The sequence below is a fragment of the Serinus canaria genome, chromosome 3 (assembly GCF_022539315.1).
Source record: "Serinus canaria isolate serCan28SL12 chromosome 3, serCan2020, whole genome shotgun sequence".
Taxonomy (NCBI): Eukaryota; Metazoa; Chordata; class Aves; order Passeriformes; family Fringillidae; genus Serinus; species Serinus canaria.
In genome coordinates, this window is record NC_066316.1 from 108,399,414 (window position 1) to 108,412,061 (window position 12,648).

The following is a 12,648-nucleotide window of genomic DNA, read 5'->3' on the forward strand; positions in this document are numbered from 1 at the left end:
TTGAAAATAATGAAAAATTATGGAAAAGAAGAAGCCAAAGCTTTTTGGTGTTTGCAACCTTTTCCTCAGCTAAACACCTCAGGTGTTTATTTTTGTATTTTCCTTCCAGTGTAGGCTATTCCATCTTAAAATATTTTAGGTACTTTTTGAACTTTTAGCAAGTGTAAAACATTGGTTTTTTCCATGCAGTTTTTCCTTGCATAAGTGGCAGTTACACAGCACATTGGAAGTGATTGAGACATTCACCAAGTGGTATGGATTTCTCATTAAAATAGCATCATTTCCAGGGTGACTGAGCAGTCTAAAGAAATCATATTTATATTTTTCCTGGTGAGGGTGGGGAGGCCCTGGCACAGATTGCCCTGAGAAGCTGTGGCTGCCCCATCCCTGGAAATGTTCCAGGACAGTGCTTGGAGCAACCTGGGATAGTGGAAGGTGTTCCTACCTTCAAGGAATCTCATCCCTTGCTTGTATTCATTCCTTATCTGTATTTTGTTATGGAATATTTAAAAAACAGAAATCCAGCTCTTGCCCAAACAGGTCTGCATTCCCTGATAGATGCTAAGAATCCATACATCTCAGATATGTCTGTTAAGTTCACAAAGTGCTCTGAGATTTCAAAATACAGCTATTATGGAAATAACCATTGTTATTCTTGTTTTTAATAGCTGCTGACAGTCAGAAATATTTTGAGGTAAGTGCCAAGTTAGAAGCTGTGATTCTGAATAGAGTTTTTCAAATGCTCCAGGGGTCTGTTGTGTTTGAGGTAATTTGTCTGGACTGTCATCCCAGAAACATCTGGTGGAAGGGGATCAGACTGGCACAACAAAGACTGGCAGTGGTACTCACATGTCCTCTTGTGGAGCCACTTTATGGGTTTGGTTGTGCTAAAGATTTTGAACACTTTGCAGGGCATTACTGAATTTTCTTGAGCTGTCTGAAACTCAGCATTTCCATTTCATGGCAAATGTCAAAGTTTCACAGTATGTTTTTATTCTCAGTGTGAACACACAAGTATAAAACCTTTCCTGCCCAGTCTGAAGAAGGACAATGGAGCTGAGGCAGGGTCTGGAGCACAGGTCTGATGAGGAGCAGCTGAGGGAGCTGGGGAAGGGGCTCAGGCTGGGGAAGAGGACACTCAGGGAGGACCTTCCCACTCTCTACAACTCCCTGACAGGAGGGTGCAGCCAGATGGAAGTTGGGCTCTGCTCCCAAGGAACAAGTGATAGGATAAGAGGAAATGGCATCAAGTTGCACTAGGGGAAGTTTAGATTGGATATTAGGAAAAAAATCTTTATTAAATGGGTTATCAGTTATTGGAACGAGATGCCCAGGACAGTGGTAGAGTCACCATCTCTGGAGGAATTTAAAAAACATGTAGCTGTGGCATGTGGGAACATGGTTTAGTGACAGTCTGGGCAGTGCTGGGTTAATGATTGCATTCAATGATCTTAGAGGTTTTTTCAACTCTAAACAATTATTTGTTTATCCTGACTCAGCAGTTCTGAAGGCTCAGAACATGGCCCAGCTCAACACACTGTATCTTGTCAGGAGAAGAACCAGGTAAGGATGCTATTGCTGGGCAAGCACGTGGACAGTTTCTAGTAGATGAGATTCATCAGCAATTACCTAATTTTAGGTGGCTTTTTTTGTGTCATGACTACACTGGAGCTTGGTGGTCAAATTCCTGATTTGGAGAGGGATTTTCTACAACCAAAAACATGTAGTCCAAGTCAGTCTTAAATTGGATACGTCTACTTAGACAAGTGATTTCCTGTCTCCATTGCCTGTATTGTATTATTCTCCACTAAGCATAACGGGAATCTAGACTGTTGTAGCCATGTCCATTTAGGTTTGAAGTTGGTGCTAATTTCCCCGTTTTGTTCACCAGTGGGATGGGAGCTTTCTGAGAACTCATTAGTGGCAATAACTTGAAGCCTCTAGTCCATTTATTGTTTAAATGCATAATACCATTTTGGGCCTGTGATCCAGTGACCAGAGCAGGGAACATCAAAGTCTGTTTTGTCACTGGAATATTTTTTAGTTGGTAATATAAAATCCTACTGAGGCAAAGCTCTGTAGTTCATACAGGACAACTCAAAACCAACTGGGTTCATCTGAACCTGTCTCCATTCGGATCTTGTGTTGACTTTGCTGTTGGATTTAGCAATCAGCTATAAAAGACAACATTTTCAAAGCCAGTCTAATGAAGATACTTAGAGTGATATTCTTCCAACCACATGTTTGAATCTGAGAAAATTACTTCAGGCTTTATTCCCTTTATTGTTGATGGGAAGAAGCAGGAATTTAGATGTGAGTCATCTGACCTATTTTAGATGTCCATTTTGGAGTGATAAGTTGCAGATGAAGTGCTGATTTTTCCCCATTGAGTATTAGAGGGCCAGAGGGGGATTAGCTGAGGTGCAGGTGATGGGATTGGAGGAGCTCATCCCCTCCTCACTTCAGGGTACAACGTTTGGCCTTATCAGCAATAGCTTTATCTCCCAGCAAAGGCCATGGCTGATAGGGGATCTCTCCCAGGACAAGTCTGCATGGAGATGAGGCCAGCCACTGGAACTGGAGCTCCATTTCCATTTGAGAATGATTCACTGAGGTCAAAGGGAATCTTTCCACTGGCTTCAATGGGCTTTGCAAACCCCAGAATTTCAGCATACATTAATTTAGCAGGTGGGTGCCATCATTTAAGAGAACATCATTCTCCTGGATTTTATTATCAATGTTTTACCAAAGGTCAGCACTTACAGCAGAGCTGGCAGACCAAAGTTAGCCCCAGACTATTACAGCAGTTCACTTGGTCATAAAGGCTGTGCATGTGCTACTACTAACAGAATATTACTTCCCTTGGTACCTGAGTCTCCTCTGCTTTGGTTTATCTCGTCCATAGTCTTCATTATCATAGAAATCCACACTTAATCCCTTTGTCCATCTCCTCCAAGGCTGCCAGTGGTCTGTGGTGTACAAAGAACAGTCTCCCCCTCCAATCCCCACTCCCTGATATGTGATCTTTGTCCTTTCAGCCTTTGACCACCCTGAAGCTGCATCTCAGTAGCAAGTCTGGTGGATTAAACAAATCATCTCTGATAAAGAGGCGGCTGAAAGAACCTTTGATAAGAATTCAAGATAGACAAAAAAAATTGGGGTGAAAGCTGGATGTTCTTCATTTCTGCCAGGCAGGCAGAGATGTTGCTTATTTGAAGGAAAACTATTAAGAGAAAATTCAGTATTGAGTTGTATAACTGAAGCTTGAAACTTCATTAATTAATAATTAAATAACTTGAAAAGCTATTATAGTTTTTGGGGTAAGTGAAGACTTTGGAGAGAAAACAGAAGAGTTTAAGTGTTTGTCTTATTTTCATGGCATTGTGGATGCTTTTGCAATACTTATACTTTTACTCACCCCACTGCCCTGACATCCTTTTCAGCATCTGGGAAAAATTATTCTTTTAGAGTCCACAGAGTACTTCAGAGAATACACTACTGCCTTACCAGAAAAGCTTTACAGGTACTGACAATTTTCTGCACCAAAAGAGGGGCAAACTCATGTTCACTGTGTTGTCCAGGTCAGTGTGATGTGACTTTCACAGTCAAACCCAGATAATCCAAATACTTACAACATCATTGTCCTGGTCATGTTTCTACAGGAAGGAACTGGTAATTAAAAACCTTTGGGAAAATATTATTAAAGTTGGACAGCTAAAATACTTTGTTTTGTTTTAATTAGCAAGCCAGCTTCATGACCACTGCATGCTCTGAGGAATTTCAGTTTTGGCAGATGGAAACAAGGGCAATATAACACAGTTGAAAGCCTTAACTCGAGATTTGAGACCATATGTTCCAGTTCATCCTTTATTACAGGTTTCTTGTGTTTCTTGGAATGTCTGTCAGGGCAGGATTCAAATCAACCAAATTTAGCCACCTCAAACTGGGTGGCTTATTTAAGACATCTCTCTGGGCTCTCTGTAATCCCAGAATGGTTTGGGTTGGATGGGACCATAAAGATCATCTTGTGCCACCCCTACCATGGGCAGGGACACCTTCCAATATCCCAGGCTTTTCCAGCCTGGCCTTGTACAGTTCCGGGGATCCAGGGGCAGCCACAGATCTTCTGGGAAACTGTTCCAGGGCCTCACCACCCTCACAGTGAATAATGATGGTATCATTATTATTATAATTGTTATTTCTATTATTGCTATTAAATTTAATGTCAGTAGGCACTTCCAAATAACAACTGATCTCATCCAGAGAAGGTATTGGTATTTCTCCAGCAAGAGTGTCTTTCACTTCAGTGATCTTTCACTATTGACTCCAGGGGAAGTCTGGATGACCAGTTTCAACCAGATCTGAAACTTTTACATGGGTTTATTTAGCTGAAATACATTCTCTGGTGAAGTTAGGGCTATAAAATCTATTTAAGTACATGTGACAGATTTTAATATATTCAGTTACAAGCCAATAAATGTTTGCTTCAAATGTTCGGGTTATAAAAACCATTTCAACATGTGTGACAGGAAAATATTTTAATGTATTCAGTTACAGGCAAAAATAGATTGGTATTTCTTTGTCAACTCCACGCATTAAAATGGTCACAAGTCAATATGACAGCAATGATGAGTGAAAAAAGGGTCATAATTATGGTTCTTTATTTACCTCATGGTTATTGTGTATTTCTGCTGTCAGAGTTTTTCTAAAAAACCATAATGGATAGAGATGGCCTAGAATTTCCCCTTCTGAATGAATACAGAGTTTCTCTCCTGATGAGGATACAGAGTCTACAAAGAAACAAAGAAACAAACAATCAATGGTTGCATTGCAGACTGAATGAAAAGTGCAGTTCCACTTCCAGATAAGCCCAAGTGAGTGATGGGGACCTTTGTTCCCATGTCCTGATCCAGGTTCAATAAGCCCCCAGCACCAAACCTCATGAAATGCAATGAGGCCAAGTGCAAGATACTGCACCTGGGTCAGGAAAACCCCTGGTATCAACCCAGAGAGCAGATTGAGAGCAGCCCTGCTGAGGAAGACTTGGGGGTGGTGCTCAATGAAATGCTGGGCATGACCCAGAAATGACTGGTCACCTCTTGCACTTGCAGCCCAGAAAGCCAACTGTGACCTGGGCTGCATCAAAACCAGCCTGGGCAGTGGGTCGGGGGAGGGGATTTTTTCTCTCTCTGTGCTTTGTTCTTGTGATATTTCACCTGAAGTGCTGCCTCCAGCTCTGGGGGTACCAACACAGAAAAGACAGGCACATGTTGGAGCAGGTCCATAGGAGAACACAAAGATCCTCCAAGGGCCCGAGGCCCTCTGCTCTGGAGCCAGGCTGGGAGAGCTGGGGATGTTCACCTGGAGAAGAGAAGGCTCTGGAAGACCTCAGAGCCCCTTCCAGTGCCTAAAGGGGGCTTCCAAGAAAGCCAGAAAGGGTTTTTTTTACAAGGGTATTTAGTGACAGGACAGGAAACAGTGGCTTCAAACTGACAGGGTTTATATTTGGGTTAAATATGAGGAAGAAATTCTTCCCTGTGAGGTCCTAGCACAGGTTTCCCAGAGAAGCTGTGACTGCCTCCCTGGAAGTGTCCAAGGCCAGGCTGGACGGGGCTTGGAGCAAACTGGGATAGTGGAAGCTGTTCCTGTCCATGGCAGGGGCTGAAATGAACTTCAAGGTTCCATTCAACTCAAACCATTCTGTTCCCATGAATGTGTGACAGTGATTTAGAGCATATCAAAAAGAAAACTTACATTTGCATCCATAGTTCATTTCTGGGGCATTAAAGCACAGAAAGATTTAATCCCTGGCCAAAAAGCAGTGACAGGCAGACTGTGGCAAGGTGAAGATCTGAACTCAGAATGCCCCAGGGCTGTTACCACAAGCCTTTTTTTTATCTGAGGGTATGTTCATCTCCATTTTTTCAGTGCAATTGAGTGCAGGAAGTATTCATAGTGGCTGTTGCTGTTTTTGAGCACTGTCTGTTAAAGAATAATCTGATCCAGCCTCTTAGAAGCAAGACAATACTTTTCTGATGTCCAGAAGATAACATGAGCAGCAAAGGAATTGATGTCATCCCTACCTGTGATGGAGGCTGCAGTGATGCTTTTCTGAGGCCCTTCCTTGTCTTACGAGTTTTTCACTGTGGAGTGGCCCTGGGAAGGCAAGCAGAGGGATAACTCAATATTAGCAAAACAAACTGAGTACTGTGTAAACATGGGGGAAAGAGCTGGAAGTTTTTCTCTGTGAATGCAGGGAATATCCACTTAATATGTAACTTACTCTCACTTTTGTTTCCTGTCAAGTATCAAGAGCAATAAGCAGAGGACCTGGCTGCAAGTCAGTAACACTTGTGGGATTAATTTTTTGCAAGTTTAATGATCTCTTATTTCCCTGCAAAGGGCATTTCACACCACTGCAAAGGAGTGAAGTGCAGAGATGTAAAACCTAAAGCACTTTACAAGGTGTGGAAAATGCTCTCTGAAAGCAACGTGTTGCTGCAGTTCAATTAACCTTGAAAACTCAAGCAATTAAAATGCTAGTGACTAAGAAATAATAATTTTGAGAAAGTGGTTTTTCTTCTTTCCCTCACAGTCCTGCTCTGTGCCATATTTACAGCCATCTTGAGCTGGCAGTTTTGTACAGGGGGAATTAACCTCTACTTGGCTTAAAGGGTCAAAAGCCCTCAGAAAGGAAGTCAAGGCAGAATAGCTGTGATTTCTCTCTCTCTCATATGATTATAATCTGGAGGCTGGAAAAGAGACCTGAACATGATTTGATAAAGAAAATGACAGAGGGTCTTGACATGAGGCTTCTGGTGCTCTCCCTGCTTCTGGGGACCCTTAAACTCCAAGCAATGTCTTTCACTGGAAGTTAAAATCCAGGGAAGTTGCCTCAGCAGTAGTTTGATGTGATAGTTGTCAGTCAGGCAGCTCTGCTTAATGCTGTCCTCAACAGGGTCATTGTCAAAGAGCTGGTGATGCCACCACAGTTTATTGCAGAGCAGAAATTTTGTCTTCCCCATTCTACCTAATAAGAGATTTGTTATCATCAAGCCTCTGTTGTGCCCTTGTTTCCCAATCTTTTTTCTTTCTCCATTAAACTTTGTGTTCCAGATTGAACAAGGAAACCTGCTCTTTTCCATCCAAGAGAAGCATCTCCATGAATTTCCACTCTTATCTGCCTCTATATTTTTACAGGATTCAGTCTCAGCTATTTTTTTTTCTAAATAATAAGTTGTAATCCTGGCATTTTTGAATTCCCAGCATGGGTCTATTTAGAAATTAGTAAGAGTAATTCTAATATGAAAGAAAATTGGCCTTTTTAAGCTATTGTTGTGTCACAATGGTGCTGAGAGGCACAAACCAACAATGGCGCTTTTCTGTTACCAGGCACTGGGCAGAAATAGCTGGAGATCAATCAGACCTTGGAAAATGTACAATTTCAGAGGGTCAGTCAGAGGCAGCAAGAGGAAGGAAGTGACTTGAGGAGTGTCACACAGTAGGCAGCAGCAGAGCCAGGGCAGTGCCATTGAGTTCATCTGTAGTGCCATAGGATTGCACCCTGAACATCCCCACTGTCTGTGTGGGATACACAGCCATGCCTGCTCTGGGATCGCATCCCTGGGCTGCTCTATTCCTGCCTTGGCAGAGAAACTGGAACAGGGAATAGAGGTGGGTGCACCCAAACAGTGTTCAGAGAGCCCATGGGGTCAACACAACTGGGTGACACTATTAGGGTAAAGATTATCAGTATATAATCAGCTCTGTCCCCGAAGGTTGTATAAATACCCTGATCTCATCTTCCACTCTGGTAAACTTTTCTCTGACTACCTTTAAATAAATGTAAAAATTTTCCCTCAAAACAAATCCCCTTTCCCCTCTTCAGTGAAGCAAGGAACAACACCACCAGCTGCAACCAGTGAACTCTTTTAGAGGCAGCGCTGGGAGGATTTCAGTGTCCTCCTGCCAGTGTCTGGGAGAGCCCTGCAGTGTTTGGTGTCCCGTGTGACCCTGCATCCCAAACATGCCACCACAGCCTGCTTTGTCCTGTCTCCTTTCTGCCAGACCCTTAGTCCTGCTATCCAAGTTAAGGAACAAAGAGAAGGACCAGTTTCACCTGTGCTGCTGGAGGGATGGTCCCTCTCAGCATGGCTCTGGATTTCCTAGCAAAAAGGAGAGGATTGAGTTTTGTTATTCAAAAGAGGAAGGGGTGAGCCCAAATCAGCACTAGGTCAAATGAAAAAAATGTGAAGGAGCAGAGCTGGGATTAGTCCTGATGCTGGGCAGACTCCTGCAGAGCTGGCCTTCCTCTCCCAGTGCTGCTGGAGGACTCTGGGCAGGCTTGGTCCCAACCCCCCACACTGGATTCCCTTTTCTCCCAGTCCTGTTTGGTGTTTTGGTGCTTCCAGAACACTTCTGGTCTTAGGATCACAGACAATCAAATCCTTGTTGCCATCATGCTACAGTAACACAAAACTGGAGAATCTTAGATGATCCAATCTGTTGAATCTGGCTTTTTAGAGGGTATAGTGGCTGGAATGTGTTTCTTCCCAGGTCACCCCTCTCTTAGCCATACTTGTGCTTGCCCAGAGACGTGCAGACCATAGAGGTGAGGTGTGCAGAGGATGGTGAGACAGAGTTGCTGCACAGCAATATTCCTGTGGTGGCTGAGTCCCATGTGCTCCATTCTACAAATTGTGGGTTTTTTTTCCCGTTGTTTGAATGACACAAAGGAATCATGAATAAATGGAGTGCAGGACCAAAATGCAAAGGAAAAGTCAGTGGAGCTTGCTACCAAAACCTACATGTCAATAAATGGTTGGAAAAAAACTGTAAGAAAGTGTCCCTGTGTGATTATTTGTGCAATATCCAGCATAACAGGGGGTGGTTTTGTCTTTGAGCCCTTGAAAATGAGAGTTATTGCTGTTCATACCAGTGTTAAACTGAGGTCTGGGAAAATGGTCATCATATTAAATATGAGCAGTTGGAAATGTCAAATTCCATACCATGGGTAATACATTTTATTTGTCTCTTTTCTTGACACAATAGTAGCTTTCATTTTATTTTAGTACCTATGGTGCCATTTCCTTTCCACTCAATGTCTGTCTTCTCACACCCCTGAAACAGCTGTAGTATGCTTCGTACTTTAATGTTGAATTAACCTCCAATCTCTCCTTTCCCACCTCCTGCTGTGTTTCTCCTTTGCCTTGTTTACTCAAATTAGAACCTTTCATTACAAATTTGAGATGCTGGGGAGGAAAAAAAATTGTCCCTGAAAGGGCAGCCTATTGCCCAGTTGAAAAGAGCTGGTTTGTCATGTCTTTAAAGGAACATCTTTACTCCATGAGTGACTTTGCTCACTGCATACCTGATATTTTTTTCACCAGTGCATCATGAATATCATGGTTACAAGAAATAATGACTTTGTTTAATAAATGTGAGCTTCTGGCTTCAGTTCCACAACTTTTTCCCTGCTCCATTGCTCTTCCCTGGACACACTCCAGCCTCTCAATGTCTTTTCTGTCCTGAAGGGGCCCAAAATTGAGCACAGCAACTGAGGTTTTGCCTCAGCAGTGCCCAGCACAGGCACAGTCACTGCCCTGGCCCTGCTGCCACACCATGGCTGCTACAGCCCAGGTGCCTTTGGCCTTCTTGCCCACCTGGGCACAGCTGGCTCATGTTCAGCTGCTGTCCCCAGCACCCCAGGTCCTTTTTCATCTTTCCAGACACTCTTTCCCCAGCCTGCAGCACCGTAGGAGTTGTTGTGACCCAGGTTACTCACTTGGACTGGGTTAACCAACCAAGTTTTATGTATTAAACTGGTTGAGGTGAAAGAGCAAAGTGTATTGATCAAAGTGATTTCTTCAGTTCCTGCCAAAGGAAGTTAGGGAGTTTAGTGTCCCTAGACTGAATTTAGACTTTGTAAATAACCCCTCAGGAAATAACATGCAAGTCAGTGCAGGCAGCCAGAAGAAAACAATTTAAAAATTACTATGCTTGAGGTTGCAAATACCAGCTTAAACAAGATTTAGTTGTTGAAAACATACAACTTCAGCAGGAGACTCTGAGAATTCCACTGAAATGCTGGCTCTGATTTTCATAAAGAAGAAAGGTGAAAGCTAGAGAAGCTCAGCTAAAGGTCTCAGCTCAAAGATGAGCTTCAGAAGCAAAACTGCAGAGATAAATGACTGTTTAAAAGGAAGGAAGTTGTAGGAATTCCTGGAGAATGCGATGAAGGCATCTCCTCCAAGGAGTTTGGAAAAGGTGGCATTTTTTAATCAGAAAGCTTGAGCTGTGCATCATGGCAGATGTGTTTTGCAGCAAGGAGAGGGCACTCAAAAGGGCCTGTTCCCACAGAATGTTTGCACACTCTCTGCTCACTTGGGATCTCAGAGTCTTTGGAAAGAGAAGATCTGGACACAGCAGGCAAAGATAAACAGGAATAGCAGAGCCATGTCCTCCTCTAAATGACACATGGCTATTTTTGATAGACATTTCTGGACCCAGATTCATGGCCCTCCCCACATATCAGGAAATATCAGTGATTTTGGTATATGGTACCAAACACAACCCAGTAGTCATGTCCCAAACAGCTCCACACATTGAGACATTTTATCTCTCAAAATGAACCCCTAAATAGTGGCAAACTGATAACTCAGAGCAATTACCTTGTTCCTACAGATTCAGAATACTCTTTATGTTTTTCCTTGTGGAAAGTAAAAGTAAAGTCATAGGACATTCTCACTTGGAAGCATCAAGTAATTCCTCAACTCATACCCTGTTTTATGACAACAATGGGAACCTTTTTTTTATATGTATGTCCATATTTATATCAATGATATATAATAGTTTCATGGTAAGTTCATTTTTTGCTTGAAGTTTCACATAACCTTTCAGAAATAAGTAGGCATCAAATTCATCCTTCATCTGCTTCATTTCATGACTGCTTTATTAAATTGAAAGTAAGTTTCACGAAAACAATTTTAAGATATGATCCCCCCAAATCTGGGTCCGTCAGGATGTATAAACTTGAGCTGCTGTGAACAGATGATATGGCTTGATCTGATGTGCAGGAAGATGGTGATGAGCACAACTTGCTATTGTTGAAGTACACATGAATAATGCACTGGGTTTGGGACCCATCAGCTCTTCTGGTTTTAATCATTCATTTTCTTTTCTTCCATTTCGTAACTGGGCTGTTGATGTAATCCTGCCCCATGTGAATGCTAAGCTGAGGGTTTCACAAGAAATGAAATGCCATCTAAACCAGCATGAAAGAGCCACACAGTGTAATCTAAGGTGCCCACAAGAGCTGGCAGAGGACTGAACTCCTGATGTAGCCAGTGGAGCCTTCAGTAATTAAATAATAAGTAGCAATTAAATTATCAGCAGAACGTTTTAATCTTGCCCTTGGTCTCCTTGCTTGCCTGAAGAAAGGCAGTGTTTCATTTCAGTAGAGAGAGGATGGACCATGAAACAAGTGGGAAAGCAGGAGATCCGTCTGGGACTGGGTAACATCAGGCTCCTTGAACTGAGCCCTCTGCCATGGTTTCACCAAGAAAGGCCAAAAAGAAACATTAGGTGAGATGACTGCATAGTACAGGCCAGGGATTTTATCAAGAAAGGGTTTTATCAGAATTAAAAGCTCTACTTGAGAACTTCAAATCCTCATCCAATGGCTGCACCTTGATTATCTAAATGTTTGCACTCAGGATAAGAGCAAAACCCATGGGCAACATTTGTGCCAGGGAACAAAACACTGTTTTCAAAGCTGATGACATTAGGGCTTGTGGGGAACAATCATGGGCTCATTTTAGCCAACCTGTGCCTGGGAATGCCAGGACAGTGCCAGCTGGCCCAAATCAGTGCCAGGAGCTGTTCTGTGAATTTAGCAAGGTGAGCAGTCAGATTCCAGCCTCTTTGTGGTGAGCTGGCATTGTTTAATTTACCAATACAATGGGTTTGTGTACTGGATTAAGTGACAGAATGTGGTAATTTTCTGCTTTCTGCCACAGGATTTGTGTCTTTTGTTATACTAGCAGACATTTCTCCCTAAATGTTGTTCTTCTGCCCAGGTGCTATAGAATCACCTCCAGGTCCTGGCCATGCCCCTCCTGGCCACAGTAAAATTAACCCTGTCCTGGTCAGAACCAGGATACTCCCTGAAAATGCTATCAGGTGGTAACTTCTCTTCTTTTCACAGACTACACTGAATTGACCAAGCTGCTTGAAACTCTCCATACTGGGCATGTTTTTGAGACATCACCTCTTCCCCTTCTTATTCATTTCTGATAGAAGAACTTCCTGTTATGATTAACAGTGTATATATCCTACTTTCCTAAACTGAGTCTTGCATGGCTCGAGAACATGGCAACAGCCACCCACATTCTTTCAGCTGAATCTCCTCTGCTGTGGAATGTTCAGGGAAGGACACCTGCACTGAACAGCTCATGAGCAGCTGCTGGATTTCAGGAGTTGGGTGGTGTCTTTGTTCCTGAACTGTGTGAGACTTAGAGCAAAAAGGCACTGGAACAACTGTTGTGGAGTCTCCATGCTTGGAGATACACAAAACCCTGCTGAAGCTAAAAGCTTTTAAAGTCTCCCAGATTCCTAAGTTTAGGCTGTTACTGCTATACTTGAGCACCT